The 17,431-nt window shown below is 31.1% G+C and overlaps 2 long non-coding RNA genes across 2 annotated transcripts; both read left to right on the top strand.

Annotated features, from left to right (window-relative positions):
* Positions 1-1,156: 1,156 nt before the first annotated feature.
* On the top strand, positions 1,157-7,539 carry LOC134683113 (uncharacterized). Its single transcript, XR_010100950.1, has 4 exons — positions 1,157-1,519; positions 3,576-3,642; positions 4,793-4,856; positions 5,665-7,539. It is a non-coding gene; the product is annotated as an uncharacterized LOC134683113 (long non-coding RNA).
* Positions 7,540-10,501: 2,962 nt separating this feature from the next.
* Positions 10,502-12,406, top strand: LOC134683995 (uncharacterized). The gene is made up of 3 exons (XR_010101134.1): positions 10,502-10,570; positions 11,236-11,299; positions 11,769-12,406. It is a non-coding gene; the product is annotated as an uncharacterized LOC134683995 (long non-coding RNA).
* Positions 12,407-17,431: the final 5,025 nt, after the last annotated feature.

The following is a 17,431-nucleotide window of genomic DNA, read 5'->3' as shown; positions in this document are numbered from 1 at the left end:
TAGCACAAAAGAGCTGATTCCTGTAAGTCTGTTTATTGCCTGTTTTTATCCATTTAAGGAACCACAGGGGCAGATCCAGCCATTAAATTATAATGCATTAAGGAACCAGCGATTCCGTAGGTGCAGTAACCTTGCCTCAGTCCATTATTGTTAAGATATCAGTGTTTTTTTCTTTTTCTCTCACAAAAGTCATTGGAAGTAATCAAAATTACTCTTATAAATAATCCTATAACAAAAAAAAAAACTCTTCAATTGTAAATTTTGCTACTATTTTTCTTTCAAGTATTAAACTTAAATAAAAAGTAAAAATCTATTTTATTGAAGTATTACGTGCCATTTGAATTTTGAAATTAATTTTAATTTATATAAAGTATTAATTAATTTGAATTATAAAGTATTGAAATTAATTTTTATTATAAAGAATCAGTATTTATATCATTTTTTTTAGTTCTAAATTCTTTCTTTCTAATATTTTAATTAGATGTAAAGTTTTCATACTTGATGCATGTAATATCATTTTACATCATATTTGTATTTTTTCATTTCAGCTTCTTTTTCTTGTACCACTGAAACTTCACAGAATTATTGCATCTATTTTGAAGTTGTGTACCTGCTTATATGGAATTGTTTGAGGAAAATCCCCCCATTTTTCCTTTAATTCTGATCTTGAAAACTGTTTTCCGAAATTTTTAAATATGGTACTGATTTTGTGTAATCAACTGCTGTAGTTTTCAATCTCAATATTTTTAACTTCACACAATGATTGTTCAAATATTTTAAAAGTTGTCCACTTTTTTCCCCGACTTGGGAACTAAGTAATTTTTCTTCAAAGGTAAAATAAATAATTTTTAACCCATACCTTTTGGAATTCACATCGAGTTTGCAAATTTATAGAGGCTTTTACAAATTTTGGCTACTATGTACATGAGTTAAGTAAACCTTAAAATGAGATATTATTGATTAAATGCTTCAAATTCAAAATATTATAAAATGTAGATTCAATGTGTTTGCTATTTTACTACACTGTACTTTTTTTCCTACATTTGTATAAATATTACTACACTGTACTTTTTTTCTGACATTTGTTTAAATATTACTACACTGTACTTTTTTTCTTACATTTGTATAAATATTACTACACTGTACTTTTTTTTCTGACATTTGTATAAATATTCCTACACTGTACTTTTTTTCTGACATTTGTATAAAATTAAAAAAAAAATGCATGTCTGGTACTTTTTAAATGAATTTCATAAATAATTTGTATTTTAAATTGAGAATTTCTCCAGTTTCCACCATTGTAAAAATAATGTGAGATGCCTTGGAACATTCTGGTGACTAATAATGATGTACAATGGAAATGACATTTCATTACTTAGATAAAATGGATTCAGTGGACTGATTAGCATAAATAACTATGATGGAAAACTTTTGAAGGCAGGCAGGATAGCAGCTCTTGAAGGAAGATGGTCAAATAAATCTTCAACCAAGTCTCAGGCTTTACCAAGAAATTAAGAAGGTAAGTTTATTTAAGCCAAATATTTGTATACATTTTCTGGTAACATTTGACAAGAAGTGCATATTAAGACAACATGACAGCACCAGTCTGATCTTCTGTACGCAGAACACCATTGATGTATTAATTTTAACAAGTTTTATAATTTGAATTGCCATTTTCTTGAACAAGATTTTCGATCAATATTTAAAATTTCTAGGGGAGACAAGTACAATAAACAGCAAGATTTGTTCATTCAATGGATATAATTAACTGTTTAATTTGCACATCACTTTTGTGAAGTTAAATTCCAAACAAAAAACTATGACTTGTTTTTTTTTTTTATGTCAAGTTATCTGCTTTATTGTCGAGCCTTCGACTTTAGTTGAAAAAGCGAGACTAAGCGATCCTACATTTCGGTGGCGGCGGCGTCCACAAATATTCACTCTGTGGTTAAAATAGTTTCAAATAATGATACAAATATTACCAAAACGTCAAAAATATGCGTGTCAGACGTAACAAATTATTTGCAAAATAACTTTTGCGGGAATTTTTGTGGTATAATAAAAAGTTTAAAATCCACGAAAATTCGCATGAATGATAAACGTCTAATATAATTTATGACGCCATTGCTGTTTTTTGTGTTGATCGAAAGGTAAAAGCTGATTTTTTTTCCAAAATGAATAATCCTCGCCATGGTCAGGTTTCTGAAAATGGTAAGTTATCAAAATTTATTGCTTTTTAAAATATCAGATGATATAAAATTTTGTTTTCCTAAATTATTCCTACAAATGTGCTTAGATAGACCATTTCAAATCCGGAATTTTACAGCACTCGCACCAAAAATAAAAACGCATTGGCTTCGGGAAATTGTCTTGCAAGATTGTCCAATGTCGAATTTCGCCGCTTTTTACAAAAACACTGTCAGTTTCAACGTCATTATATTTAATATTCAATTTGTAGCATATAAAACAGTGCTTTTTCGTAATTGTGCTCTCACCCCACAATACGATAACATACTTTTTGATAAGCTGTTATGTCGAAATGACTTCGTTTTTTAACAAATCAAATGTCTTGCAAGTTTGTCCACTGATCAATTTTCTTACGTTTTGAACGTTTTCGATTCGGGACGCTATACATATATGTGTTTTCAAATTATTTCTAAAAGTTTGTTCTTTGTTTTGTTGTTAAACACCACTACAGTATAAGTGACATTTGTTGTATTTTATTGACCTGTCATCAAAGGTAGGAGAAGCCGGACATCAGGCGACCTTAAGTAAAAATAGTTGCAATAACTGTCGATTAGGATCGGAGTCGAACCAATCTCGTGACGAGCGTATCTTAAAATTACCATGCTTTTTATCACTTAATATGAACTCATTAGGCCAATCACCCCCCTAGGCCATCGAATTTGAAAGCAGTTCGTATTACATGTATCATATGATATATGAACGATATTTCATTGTTTTTAAATAACAAGTACGGTTCGATTTCATGTTTTAAGATCAGAGGACAAAAAAAAACAACCAAATTACAAATATCGAAAATAGATAGAATCATAGAAACCACGATAAGAACTGCAATATATAAAAGTAGTTATAATCAAATAGAAAATGAATAATTATCTAATATAAAAAAAAACATATGGTAATTTTTCAATAAATAGGTAAAAAATTAATTCCAGAAAAGAAGAATTTCAAATCTGAGACAGAGAGAATTAAATAGTGTAAAGAGATTAAGAAACTAAAAAGAAAAGAGCAAACCAATGAAAGTTACAATAAATATAAAGAAAAATACAACACAAGCCAAATCAAAAGTCCTAAAAGTTCATTTGCTTGCGTATCTACCAGTAGCAAATATTTCATACATATTCAAGACTTTGAAGTATCCATATCGATCAAAAATGATTACAAACAAAACGAACAAAGTATACTCGATTACTGACATAAAACGTCAAATTTTGACGTTACCAATTGGGACGCAATATCGTGCGTAACGTCTTTATCTTACAAGGTTGTGTTAATACTTATAATTTTGTACATTTTGTAAGAAATCATAAAGTCTTTTTAATTCTTTTTAGGTTCTTCTGCGATATGTGTTCATTGTGTGGGAATAAGACTTGGTGGTCTAATACAACTAATACGAAGGTATGAACCAGTATTTTAGTCCTGTTTTTAAAAAAGAAAAAGTATTATAAAATGTATTTGAGCATGTGCTCTAAGCATGAAGGTGTGTCAGAGTTTGGTTAGAATCTTTGCTTTCTTTAATTGCCTTTTTTAAAAGGAGTAAATTTAAATATCTGATTTGATTATGTAAACATTTGTTGGGATGCTGGTTTGCTGTTTCCAACTTCTATTACATTTTTATGCCCCACCTACGATAGTAGAGGGGCATTATGTTTTCTGGTCTGTGCCTCCGTTCGTTCGTCCGTTTGTTCGTCCCACTCCTGGTTTCAGGTTAAAGTTTTTGGTCAAGTAGTTTTTGATGAAGCTGAACTCCAATCAATTTGAAACTTAGTACACTTGTTGCTTATGATATGATCTTTCTAATTTTAAAGCCAAATTGGACATTTGACCCCAATTTCACGGTCCACTGAACATAGAAAATGAAAGTGCAAGTTTCAGGTTAAAGTTTTTGGTCAAGGTAGTTTTTGATGAGGCTGAAGTCCAATCAATTTGAAACTTTGTACACTTGTTGCTTATGACATGATCTTTTTAATTTTAAAGCCAAATTAGACATTTGAACCCAATTTCACGGTCCACTGAACATAGAAAATGAAAGTGCGAGTTTCAGGTTAAAGTTTTTGGTCAAGGTAGTTTTTGATGAAGCTGAAGTCCAATCAACTTGAAACTTAGTACACTTGATGCTTATGATATGATCTTTCTAATTTTAAAGCCAAATTAGACTTTTGACCCTAATTTCACGTTCCACTGAACAAAGAAAATGAAAGTGGGAGTTTCAGGTTAAAGTTTTTGGTTAAGGTAGTTTTTGATGAAGTTGAAGACCTAACAACTTGAAACTTAGTACACATGTTCCATGTATTATCTTTCTAATTTTGATGCCAAATTAGATTCTTTACCCAATTTCAAGGTCCATTGAACATGGAAAATGATAGTGCGAGTGGGGCATCTGTGTACTTAGGACACATTCTTGTTATAGACTTAATTTAATTTGCCACTGGACATTTATCAACCAAAAATCAAATGAATCAATCATTCAAAATATGGAATATACATACAGTATACCAAAAATTATCCTTTTAAACAATCTTGAATGACTAATTATTTTATTTTTCAGGTTAGCATCACAGCTTGTCTGTAAGGATTGAAGCTGGGAGTGGGCATTAGAGCTGACTTTTATGGTAAGAACCAAAACAAATATAACAAAATGCAAAATAAGAAATATGTTAGACATAAATCATTGACTTGTTTTTCATCCTTTTCTGCTAATAAAGACTGGAATTTAAATGTTTCAGCAAATCACTTAAAGGGTGCTTGCGGGTCTAAATCAACTTTTTTTTTCTTATATAGGATTTTGCTATTTCTTCTATGATTAAACTTTATCTTATACCTAATATAAATATAAAATAAAAATATGGGGTCACCATTCATTTAAACTCACAATCTGCCTCCGTAAGAACCATACATTTTTGTTAATGTCCTTTTAGTTCTGTTGAACTAAGAAATATTGGTAATATCGAAATATAAAAAGAACTAAATTACAGAAATCGCTTAAATTTTACAATTATTTAGTTTATGTACAGCTTGTTTGAAAACAATAATAAAAAATATAGGTCACAGATGAGTAAGTTATCAAAGATATTTTAATTTAAACATAAAAAAATGACATATTTGCACCAAAGGGAGATAATTTGGAGCTTTGTCAATGAAGTTAACATTTTTAAAGTCATCTTTGGCCAAACAAGAATTATTTTTCTGGGTGATTTTTTTTACCAAATTATAAAGTAATAACTAATAGTGTAATAAATAAAAAATTTAATGAAAAAAATGTTTAATTTTTGCTGAATTTTTTATACCCGCAAGCCTCCTTAAACAAAGTAAGAAATGTTTTATGAATCATGATTTTAATGACCAGTTATTTATTATTTTACATTTGATATTGTTTCAAATTTTAGATATTACGATTAATTCTGTATATTTCTTTTTCAGGTAACTGTGACTGCTTAAAAGGGCTATGTGATTTTACTGTAACAGCATAGAATGTAATTCAGACTATTTTTTATATGTTTGAGAAAATGTATATAATTTTTACCATATAAAGAAAAAAAATATGTACAGGTTCTCCATTTTCAAAAAGATTGGAAGTTGTTGGTTGATAAATCTTTGAAATTTAAAAAAATACTATTTTTTGTTCATACTTATATCTGGAGAAAACACTTCAAGTAGTTTAAGAATGGAGAATCTAAAAAAAAAAAGAAAAAATGTTCAATTATTGAAAGGTTTTTGTTCAGCCTTCGACTTTAGTCGAAAAAGAGAGACATAGGAAACCTACATTCTGTTATTGGCTTGGTATGCCGGCGTCCACAAAGGAAGGGTCCTGATCCCGAAACCCATGATGCTTAAAAACATGGTCCTGAGGTCCCAAAATTGGAAAAAAATAATTCTTGGATGCTGAAAGGGTCAATCCCGAAATCCTTAGCTTAAAAACAGCCGATCCTGTAGTCCTGATAAAGATTCTATCCCAACTCAAATATATTTAGTAATTTACTTGCATAAGCTTGACTTAAGCTTTTTCCTCATTTTTGTTGAGTCTGCATTTAACAGCAAAAGTAGGAGAGACACTGGGTTCCGTGGAACCCTTACAAATTTATCAAGATTCAAAATATTTAAACATTTTTTTTCTGGTGTAATTTGAAAAGTCCCTCCTTCCCCTGGACAACCAATTATTTATTGCTTAAATTATTTGGAGGAATTTACTTTAAAAGGTTAAAAAAAAATTGATAGTAGTTAATACTGTATGCAGAGTGTGTGATATATTTTTCTGGTTCGTCAAGGTCTATAAATGCATTTTTTTCAATTTTTAGATCCCACAAACATAAGCTAAAGGAACCTGCAAAATAAGATTTTTCTTTGTTTAATTTGTAATAATATGTTAAAGAGGAAAATGTGCCCTTCTTTGTCTTCCATCCAAAACTCCAATTACATATAGTAATCTGTAAAGTGGATCCAGGGATCATGTATGCAGGGTAGGGTTTCGATAAAACACAGAGTTAAATGTTTTATAAGAACAAGACTTTAGGGATTGCTACAGTGATTTAATAAGACATATTTTGGTTTGTATGGCACCTTCATCAGGATTGAAAATACAGGAGAGTACAGAATTCTGTAGTGATAATTTATATTTCACAATGTCACCACCAGAACAAATTATAAATAGGGTGTGAAGGTAGTTGTGAAAATTAACTAATCAAGAATGTTAAATAAAATATGTTTTTGTAAATTTGGACGACATTTGACTTGCAATTATGTACTATTTACTACACTGGATGTAGTACAGACTTGCTTAACGTACCATTTCAACACTGAAAGAAGTACGTTTGTCTGAGCGAAGCCAATTGGAAGCATGTACCTCTTAGTGAAGCTAATTGGGAGTACATACCCTCTGTCTTGTTGCGAAGCTGATTGGAAGCAGTACATATACACCTCTGTCTGCTTAACCTAATTAGAAGCAGTACCCTTGGCAGAGTGGTCCCAATTAGAGGCAGTAACTCTGAGCGAAGCCAATTGGAAGCATGTACCTCTGCAAAATTTGATCAAATACTATTCAACAAATTTTATTTAACATTCTTTTAAAGTTTACTTTCATATCTTCTTTTATTTTTTTATTTATTATTATTCCCCCTGTTGACATTAATTATTAAGTGCAAATTATCACTTCACCATTTTGTACTCTTTTGTCACTAAGTTTTTATTCTGATGAAAGTGCTGTAGAAATTAAAACATGCCAATATAGTTTAATTACTCCAACAATCCCTGAAGTATTATTATAAGAATTATCATAGATGAATCTTTTATAGACCATTGGAATAAAAATAAATACTATGCATTTTGCTGGTTATTTATTTCACTTTTTGTCAGGCCTTCAAATGTAGTTGAAAAAGCAAGAAATAGCAATTCTTCATCCTTTTGGCTGCTGCAGCGGTCATAAATATTCACTCTGTAGTTATTTTCTTAAACTATCCTGGATTTTTACAAAACTTGGACAGAAGCATTGTTTATGACCATAAGATAATATCTAGAAGTAAATTTTGTAATTTAAAAAAAAAATCAATTTTTACTTATAACTGGACTTTCTGCCAGGAAACAATATATTCACTCTGTGGTTAAAGTTTTTCAATTTTTTGAAGGAAAATGTGTACCTGTTTATCTGTATTTTACTTATAAATGGACTTGGTTTTATTTCCAGTTATTATTATTTACAGTCTGCAAACATTTATTAAATTCAAAAGATCCAGAACTTTTCACAAAAGGGGGGGGAGGGACTCTCTAGTCATGCTTCAATGATTCCCTATATAATCAACCATTTTTTTCACGGGAAAAGGGGAGGGGCTGGATTCCCCTTAGGTGGATTTCTACCAAACTTGGACAGAAGTTTCTTACAATCGAATGATAGTATGGAGAAGGAATATTCTATTGATATTTTCCCTCTTTTTTGTTGAGCCTGAGATTAACAGCAGAAGTTGGCTAGACACTGTGTTCTACAGAACCTTTACAAACTTCATTTTAGCAAATTGTAATATATTTTTCACCTTTGTCATGTTTAGCTGAGTTCATAACAAAGGGTGTATTTTTTTAAGAATATTTTACAAGGAGCATAGTTGAAGAACTAAGGACAAAGGGGAGTTCTAACTATATGTCCCCATTCAAATGCATTGATAGGCCAAAAAAGGGGGAATTCCAACCCCCAGAACCCCCTGGTGGATCCTCCAACGAATGTGAGGGTTCAGAGAGTTGACAAACTAGTGAAACAGTAGTTGAACTACTTTGACCATTCAGCCACCATTACTCCATCTGCACTAAAAATGTTATTGAAATATGTTGAATATTTGTAATTTACTTATTTTTTTTATTTTGATTACCAGTACACTATTTTTGTTTTGTTTTGTTATGTAAAACAAAGATTTAGAGTTCTAACAGGGTGAAATTTATGTCAAAGGGAGGTAATTTATTGTACTGTGTTTAACTTCAAATACTTGAAATTCCCTCAATGTTAGATTTTTATTTATGGGAATACTCATGTTTATGCATATATTTATTACATGTCAGATGTTTTCTAGATATAGAAATTTTGGGTAGGAAAAATTATGTATCACTTAAAATAATTACATGAATTTTTGTTTAAAAGTTTATTAATTGAAAGTATATCTGATACTTTTATGTATGTTATGTTATTTTCTAAAACCAAATGGACACAACATAGATTGACAATAAGATATTGAGAAGAACCACCTTATCAGCCAGGATAGCAGCTCTTACGAAGATGGTCAATTAAATCTTCAACCAAGTCTGAGGCTTTACCAAGAAAATAGAAAAGGCAAGTCTATTTTAGCCAAATCTTTTAAGATAACAGACCCTTCTGAAATACTGCTTTTAAAACATCATTGATGAATTAATTTACCATTTTAGTATTTATAGATACAAGAAACATGAACAAGATTTACTATTAAAATATCAATAGTAAATCCTTGAAATAGTCAGTAAATTTCAAGAAAAGACCAGTACAATTTAAACACAATTTTGCATTTAAGGAAGTTTGCTGATCAGTTTCAAAATAAATAACTTTTCTTAAAACTAGCATATATTGATAGGGGATTAATTGACAAAGCAGAAAAGCAAAAAAAATATAGGGGTCAATGTGCTTATTTTCGAGATATAAGCCATTGAAATTTTGGCGGGAAAATGAATTCTCTTGATTTTTCATAGCCTTATCATTGACCTGCTAAAGTTCTCAAAAACTATTAAAGAATAAATAAAATTTTATAAAACTTTTAGAAATGGCGTATAATTATCCATGTAAAAGAGTTATGAAAAGAAAAATGGGGGTTCATGGGCAAATTTTTTTTAATGCATTCAAATGGATAAAACCAGAGGATTTCGAAAATCTGACATAAAAATCCAAATCATGACAAGCAAACATCCTTAATGGGAGATAACTGTAAAATATTCAGAATTTTTTTTATGCAGTTAAATTTAAATGTAAGTTTTTTTTTAAAAACTTTTCTATCTTTTCTATTGATTTAAAAAAAAAGATTTATAACAACTGTCTACCCGTTTTAAGAAATCTGAACAATATTTTGTAAATTATAGGTTACAGATAAATATAGATTCTTACATTGATACCAGTGGATTATCGGATTTATCAAATCGAGATACTGTAAATTCAGAAAATTGCGAGGTTTTTATTATTGCGAATAATGCGTCTGAGTTGTAAACGCAATAATTAAAACTCGCATTTTGTAATATTTTAACTGAATTAAGCATGGCTTTTCTCAAAATCGTAAAAATTAGAATCGCATTCAAGTGTAAATTGACAGAATCGCAATAATAAATGCACGCAATGATTTCTGAATTTACAGTAGTTAAATTATCAATTTTAAAGTCCGAGCCGCCTCGGCGAGGACTTTAAAATTTATAATTTAACTATCGAGATTGGATAAATCCGATAATCCACGAGTAACTATGTAAGAATCTGTTTCTCTAATGATTAAAAAGACATTTTCTTTTTTTGTTAACCGAAAATCCCCTTCAAGTGCCTTTCACATTGCAAGAAGTTGTCAATTTTATTAACACCTGTTATCAAATTTTTATTCATACAGTTAGCTAAAAAGGTCATGAACCTTAAAATCATCCAATGATCTTAAGAGATCACCAACAACCACAAGTTGATTAAATTTTTTTATACAATGGGTTCGGAAAGGGATAAATTTCCATAGAATTAGAGAAATTAATTTACAAAATGTATAATGTGTTGATTATGATTTCATTTAGGTTCTTCTGTGATACGTTTTCAAGGTGTGGGAATAAGACTTGGTGGTCTAATACAGCTAATACAAAGGTATGTACCAGTATGTTAGTATATAAAAAAGAAGATGTGTTATGATTGCCAATGAGACAACTGTCCAAAAGAGACCAAAATGACAGACATTAACAACTATAGGTCACCTGGCGTTCTTCAACAATGAGCTAGCCCATACCGCATAATCACCTATAAAAGGCCCTGATAAGACAATGTAAAACAATTCAAAAGAGAAAACTAACAACCTTATTTATTTAAAAAAAAAATGAAAGAAAAACATTTATGTAACACATAAACAAACAACAACCACTGAATTACAGGCTCCTAACTTGGGACAGGCACACAAAAAACCCTAGTCCTGTGTTGGAAAACTCTAAAATATTATAAATGTTTAATGGGAAAACAAGATTTGAACACTTAAAAGATGTTTTACAGGAATCTGTTCTTATTACTATAACAGTAACCAAAAAAGAGTAAAGTTTAGGATCTGAATTGTTTACATAAAATCGTGTTGGCTTGTTGGCCTGCTGTCATCCATGTGTTCATGACATATATATATTTAACATTTATGACCATTTCTATTTAATGATTTGCCACCGGACCTTAAGCAACCAACAACCAATCATTCAATCTTTTCAATATACATACATATTACCAACAAAGAACCTTTTAAAAAGTTTTGAATGAATTATTTTATTTTTCAGGTTAGCATCACAGCTTGTCTGTAAGGATTGAAGCTGGGAGTGGGCATTGGAGCGGACTTTTATGGTAAGGATCAATACATAGATTTATGCACTTTTCATCCAAGAGCAATATAAAGCCCAATATTTTTGTCGGGCAAAGATGTAAATCTTGCATATTAATGTCAAATGTATAATGTGTAATCTTGGGATTTCAGTTTTTTTGTTATCTTCAGTTGTCCCCATATATGAAAACATATAAGTGTGGTATGTATGCCAATGAGACATCTATTGACCAGATACCAAATGATGTGGATGCAACTAAATTTCACCCTATGCTTTCAACAATGAGCAAAACCTATATTGTGTAGTTCAAAATGTTTATTCAATCAAGTATGTTAATAGCCTGATATACTTTAAAACAATGTTACAATGATAAAATTTATGTCAACAAATCACTTTATAACAAAAGAAAAAGAAATGTTCTATACTCATTATAATTGTTTTGCATTAAATATTATTTTAATGTTTATGAGTAATATATATTTCTTTTTCAGATAACTGTGGCTGCATAAGATGGTAGTGTTATATAACTGCAACAGTAAAGAATGTAATTCAGACTATTTTTGGGTATGCTCGAAAAAATATTTATAATTTTTTTACAAAAAAAAAAAAAATTGTAAAGATTCTCCATTTTCAACAAGATTGGAAGTAGATGGTTTACTTATGTATTTGGCATTACAAAAATTCTTTCTATTTTCCATTTATACTCATATCTAGTCAAAACACTTCCAGCAGTTTAAGAATGGAGAATCTAAAAAAGAAAAAAAAAAGAAAAGAAAGAAAAGAAAAGAAAAAAAATGTTCAATTATTGAAATGTATTTTTTTTGTAAATTGTAATGTATATAGTTATGCCATATTTTTGTTATTTAAGATTTGAGATACTTTCAAAGGAGTAGGTCCGGTAAGACCCCTTTTTGGCCCCAAAAAATAAGTTTTACAAAATTGTTAAAATGTAAACTTTTAGTTATTTATTGGACAGTTAAATGGTACTGCTACACAAATATGGGCAGTTTTTTTAACAATACAATGCACAAATATCGGGTTGTAGCACTATCAAGTCATGCTAAATTACGGAAATCTTCAAAATTCTATCATTTTAGTTAAATTTTAGACGGTTTCCATGTAAAACCAAAGTGGCCGCGATCCTGTTCATCCTTGATATTGAAATGTAAGTTGTATTTCATGATAATACATAACATATATAAAGGTTGTGGATGAACACGGATGCGGCCACTTTCGTTTTTGACAAAAAAAAAAAGCATCTGAAAAGTGTCGTTTTTTGGCATATTTGAGAGATTTTTCATATTTGAGCTTGAATCGGATCGTTTTTAATGACTAAATCAGTTAAAATCTTTCACATAAATTTATTGAATCAAGTGAAATAGACACTTAAGTGTTTAAAATGTGGTCAAAATCTCTCGTCAGATGAAACTGAAATTTTATACCAAAATGAGTCCTTACCGGACCTACTCCTTTTATAAGTTACTTTGTACATGTAGTTGATGCAATCAAATCTGCCGATGTAAATTTTCTCACTAAATTTCATAGCAAAATTTTTACTGATTTGGGTTTTTTTTGGTAAAAAGTTTCAAATACCTTACCATAGCAAATGCCTCTCTAGTGTACACTTAGACGTCAAAATTTTACGGGAACCTGTGTGATATCCAGTAATGGAGGACAAATAGGGATAAGGTGTATGGTCTGCACTTCATGTATCCCCTTTCAACCTTTTTTTTCATGTTAATTTTAATATCTTTAAGATATGTGACAAGGGTGCGCTAATGCAGAGGACTTTATGAAGTTAATAAGTTAGAAATATATTTTTTGCATTTTTTGTCATTTTAGCTGATTTTGGTTTGTAACCAAGGTGTTATTTTAAAAGAATAATTTTACAAAAGGTATTATTTGAGGAACATCTTGTTTAAATTGGATTGGTTGTTTTTTTGGTGATAAACAACTTTTTAACATAACTTTTAGTATTATTTTGGCTGTAAATTTTTATTTGTGGAGACAGCCAGAGTACACGTTGTAGACGGATGAGCAAACAGATGATATATACTTGCTTACTATCAGTGGGGGATCCAGAACTTTTCATAAGGGGGGGGGGGGGGGGGGCACTGACTGACCTAAGGGGGGCCGCTCTAGTCATGCTTCAGGTGACCTATAATTGTTAATGTCTGTGTCATTTTGGTCTCTTGTGGACAGTTGTCTCATTGGCAATCATACCACATCTTCTTTTTTATATTGTTAAATAACTATACTACTTTGATATAAAGAATTGACTTTGATTAGAAATTGGGAGGAATTATAAAGAAACTTTATATAAGAGCTAGGGGTTGTTAATGTTGTATAAAATGCAGTTAACTATTTCCTTGGTGATCTAATAATTTTTGCACAGATCATGATATAAGTTTATTTAAATAACCCACTAGATAAATTTAGAACACCTCATAAATGAATTTGATCCATGTATTTTTATGCATTTTTTATTTTAGTATTTACCACTGTATTCCTTGTTATATTTGTATGTGACAAACTGAGGATTCATATATTTTATGGAATTATATAAATTTATTTCAAGTTTGGTATTTTAAGTAATGGAAAGCACCAAGTTTAATATTGAACAAAAAAAAATATTCCTTTTAAGACCTTAGGATATTAAAATTTGAGACATGTATATTAAAACAGAATTGATTTTCGAAATTCTAAAACAGCTGGTCATGGGACTGGTATCAAGAAACTTAAAAGAATCCTCAGCGCTGTCAGTTATTTTGGAGGAAAAATTTTGTCCTGCTTTTTTTAAAAGTTGTAATCTCTGTCCTGCCTTTTTATTTTTTACTCTATTTGGTCCTGCCTTTCTTTTTACTTAAGTTTATCCTGACTTTTTTTACCCAAATTGTCATCCTGCCTTTTTTTTTTTACCAAGATGCTCATCCTGCCTTTTTTTTTTACTCAAAACTCCTGTCCTGCCTATTTTTTTCCAATTTCATCCTAGCACACCCCCCCCCCCCCCCCCCCCCATAAAAATCAAATGGTAGGTTCCTAAGTTTGTCATTAAGTCAATTAAAAGGGAACTATAAGTGGTAGGTCAATAATATTTGGTATACAGATGTACAGTAAAACCTGACAAAACCAAACCCCTTCAGGACTTGATATTTTGTTGGGTTTTGGCAGGTACTCGGTTTTATCAGGTTCACAATACATAAAATGTGGTATGATTGGTCTTCAGAACAAGTTTGGATTAGACGGGTTTCCGGTTTATTCAGGGTTCGGTTTAATCAGTTTTCACTGTATAATGATTGACAAATCTCTGTTCCATGGAGATTGTTCAGCTCCAGCCTTAGTCATGGTTTATTCCAGCCTCAGTCATTGTTTATTGACTGAATGGTTTGTATTATTTACATTGTGATGTGTGATTAGATCAGTTTTAAGATGAGTGACTATTATCTGATATTTGGTATGCAGTTGTATTATAAGTCATTTGAAAGTCTCATTTTCATAGAGATTATTTGGTCCCACCCACTTATCATGATTCATGGACTTTGAAACTTTCACAGTTAAACAAGGAACCAATTGATAAGTCAATGGTGTTGGGTATACAGTTTTATAAACATTAGCATTTCCATGGTGTTTTTATTTTGCCCTGATCTGTTAGTCTTGGTTCATTGCATATATAACAAGTTTTAATAATGCAATTTAATTTCAACATTTACATTACTAGTATACCTTCTTCTTGTCTCCCTATAAGCATCCTTTATAAGGATCACCACCATAAGTTATGGCGTATAAAGGAAGCATTTGGAGCCTCCATCGGTACAGATTAATGTGATCACTTGCCTATCCCATTCCCCAGCCAGGCCGTGACGGGTCTTAATACCAGAAAGTTAACTGTCCCTAAACATAATAAAATAAAATATAACAAAATAAAACATACCAACTCACACACTCACCATTATTCACTCAGTCCTCAAAGTATAAAAATTTAATTTTCAGCTCACCTGGTCCAAGGGCCAAGTGAGCTTATGCCATCACTTGGCGTCCGTCGTCGTCTGCGTTGTTGTCTGTCGTCGTAGACTATTTCAAGAATCTTCTCCTCTGAAACTACTAGGCAAAATACTTCAAAACTTTAACTGAATGTTCCTTAGGGTATCTAGTTTATAAATTGTATCCAAAGTTTTGATCTATCAACAAACATGGTCGCCATGGCTAAAAATAGAACATGGGGGTAAAATGCAGCTTATATCTAAAAAACGAAAGCATTTAGAGCAAATCTGACAGGGTAAAAATGTTCATAAGGTCAAAATCTATCAGCCCTGAAATTTTCAGATGAATCAAACAACCAATTGTTGGGTTGCTGCCACTTAATTGGTAATTTTAAGGAAATTTTGCAGTTTTTTGTCATTATCTTGAATATTATTATAGATAAAGATAAACTGTAAACAGCTAAAATGATCAGCAAAGTAAGATCTACAAATCAGTTTATACAAACTTCAAAGGTGTTTGTATCCTGCTATCTCAATTGTATTTTCTTGTGGTCTTGTATTGTATTTTCTTGTAGTGTTCTATTGTATTTTCTTGTAGACTCTTATTATATATTTCTTGTGGTCTCATATGGAAATATTATTTCTTGTAGTCTCATATGGAAATATTATTTCTGTAGTTTCAGTAGGAGGTTGTGTAATCTTTTGTTTGTGTAATCTTTGTTTGTGTAACTGTTGAGGGATCCTGATATAGCAAATCTCAATAAAGTCAGCATTGCAATATGATAGCTAGCCCACATTAAAATGAGCAAAAAGACCAAATAACTGCTCCAAAACAAACTACAACCAAGGCAAATATAAGGGGTTTCTGTGTGTAAACCAAAACATAGTCTCAGCAAATCATACTGGCTTAAAGCAGAAAGACAGTTAGAATAATAATATTTATTAAAAAATCATTTAATTTTGGCCCTTGAGAAACACTCAGCATACAAACGCAATTTTGAGTTCCTGTCTGAGCAAGTCAGCTTGCAACCTTCAGTGTAAGGAAGAACCTGCCTGCCCGACAATGCGCCAGCCGGGGAATGTGAAGCGAGGGTTCTCCACTTAGGTGATGAGACTAGGCGTCTCATCGGCAGCCAGGTAGTGCAAGGGTCTGCCTGGGGGATAGCCCATGTACTCGTGAAGTAGCAGGGGTCTATCAAACTGGCACTGGAATAAATTTGATAAAATTTGTCCCCGAAATGCTTGGGGATGAATGAAATTTTAGAAATGACCAGTGATAAAATTCCATTAAGGAAAACTGAAATAAAGAAAAAAATATCACTAGTTTAAGCTGAGTTGTTTCTCTAGTCATGAAACAATATTGAAGGTGTTATAGGAAGGGGAAGGTGGGAGGTAAATTGAATAATAGCACTGTAAAACTCCATCAACTAGTCAGGCTGCTATGAACCAAGAAACTGATTATACAAAGACCATGCAATAGGCTTTACACACAGATTGGGTACATCTAACATCCAGGGGAGGAGACTGACCTACTGACCCTCAAATAATATACTATTTATTGTGTAATCAGTATTAAAGAGATCTGGTATCATATTCTGCTTCCTCTCCCACAGTGATTGTTTGTGACATGTATCTGATTAAGACAAGATTAGTGTGCCTCCTAGTGAGATTCCAGTTGTAACTTCAAAGTGTCAAATGTTAACAAGTGGTCTGTGTATGTTAATTAATTGCATCCATAATGTCAGCATCTTTATCATAAAATTAATTACTTGAAAACTGAAATAACTTTTTCTGTTTGTATAAACAATACTTAAATTACATATAAGTAACTATTTATACAAACTTCAAAGGTGTTTGTATCCTGCTATCTCAATTGTATTTTCTTGTGGTCTTGTATTGTATTTTCTTGTAGTGTTCTATTGTATTTTCTTGTAGACTCTTATTATATATTTCTTGTGGTCTCATATGGAAATATTATTTCTTGTAGTCTCATATGGAAATATTATTTCTGTAGTTTCAGTAGGAGGTTGTGTAATCTTTTGTTTGTGTAATCTTTGTTTGTGTAACTGTTGAGGGATCCTGATATAGCAAATCTCAATAAAGTCAGCATTGCAATATGATAGCTAGCCCACATTAAAATGAGCAAAAAGACCAAATAACTGCTCCAAAACAAA

Source organism: Mytilus trossulus, chromosome 9 (assembly GCF_036588685.1).
Source record: "Mytilus trossulus isolate FHL-02 chromosome 9, PNRI_Mtr1.1.1.hap1, whole genome shotgun sequence".
In the NCBI taxonomy this organism is placed as follows: domain Eukaryota; kingdom Metazoa; phylum Mollusca; class Bivalvia; order Mytilida; family Mytilidae; genus Mytilus; species Mytilus trossulus.
Note: the sequence above shows the minus strand (reverse complement) of the source record. Positions and strands in the feature narration are given on the sequence as shown.